The following is a 1,335-nucleotide window of genomic DNA, read 5'->3' as shown; positions in this document are numbered from 1 at the left end:
CGCTGGCTCGTGTCGCAGGGCTTGTGTTTGCTCTGCAGGCGCACGGCCCTGTGCTGAGTTTAACCTGCCCGTGACGATTCCAGGTCATTTGTCTGCCACTTACATTATTTGCAGTAACTGTTTGCTTGTAGTCCCTGAGATCTGGGCTGTGGAGAAGCAGGCAAGGGGGGAAATGGGAATTAACTCCTGGCTTGTCAGTGGGACCAAGAGGGGCATTGAGCTGACCCAAGAGAAATGCCTTAGTTTCTTCTACCAAAGGGCAGAAGAAACATTTAACCCTTTAATTTCTTAGCATCCACCTTCTAAATGGGTAAAATTCAGCCCCGGTGCGCGTAGGGCTGGTTTAGCTGCAGCCCCCCAGAGCAGAGCCAGCTGCTCCGTCAGCTGCTGGGGGACTTCCCTGGAAAATGCCAGCGAGCCCAGCTGCGGTCCGACAGCAAAACCAGCTCCGGAAGCTGAGTCCACGCCAAGACTGTTACAGCTCCAGATTTTTTAGTCCTCATAAGACACTATGGAAAAATAAGTCCAGGCCAAATGGCAGGTTTGGCAGAGCCAAGTTATTTCAGCAGGGCACGGGAGCAGAGGCAGCTCTGGGGACGCGTCTGGTGTCTGTGGCAGCTTGTGAGGGGCTTCTTCACTTGTGGCCAGCTGCCCTGGGACAAGCAGCACCCTGTCCCCACGGTGGAGGGAACACAGCCTCTCTCCAAGCAGCACAGAAAAGCTTTTCAGGAGTGTGCAACAGGCAGCAGGTCCCAGCCCCCTGCCCATGGCCTTTGCCACCGTGCCACGCGTCCCCTGCCCCATCCCTGCAGGCTGGCACGCTGCGCCGAGGGCGCAGGGACTGTTTCTGTTACCGCCAGCAGCAAGGAGGGAAGGGAGGCAGGAAATGACCTTCTGTGGACAAGTTGAATCATCTCTTTGAAGCACCCTGGAAACCCTTGCGCGGTGTATTTGTGTGCTGTGGGCTTATTCCTGCAACGCCTGGCAAAAGCCGGCACATCATTCCCTCCCGCTGGCCCACGCATGAAAATCCGAAGGTGGGGAGCCGGTGGGTGATGCACCCCCCTTTGCACCCCCCTGCCACCGTCACTGTCCACGGTGATGCAGTTTCAGGTTGAACTATGTGGGCAGGAGGGAAGGTGGTTCCTTTCTTGTCCCTGGCAGATGTTAAAAGATGTTTCCACTGACTAAAAACCCACTGAACTGTTTTGCACCTGCCTGGAAATGTGGAAATGCTCTTTGAAAAATCAGGTTTTTCTATCAAAAATTGAGGGGACCGCTGCCATCACCTCCTTGGCCCAAGGAGGTAGAGGCTGGGGGGTCTCTGGCACGTGG

This window comes from Fulmarus glacialis, unplaced genomic scaffold (assembly GCF_000690835.1).
Source record: "Fulmarus glacialis isolate BGI_N327 unplaced genomic scaffold, ASM69083v1 scaffold5447, whole genome shotgun sequence".
In the NCBI taxonomy this organism is placed as follows: domain Eukaryota; kingdom Metazoa; phylum Chordata; class Aves; order Procellariiformes; family Procellariidae; genus Fulmarus; species Fulmarus glacialis.
The sequence above is the reverse complement of the archived record's forward strand: the minus strand, read 5'-3'. Positions refer to the sequence as shown.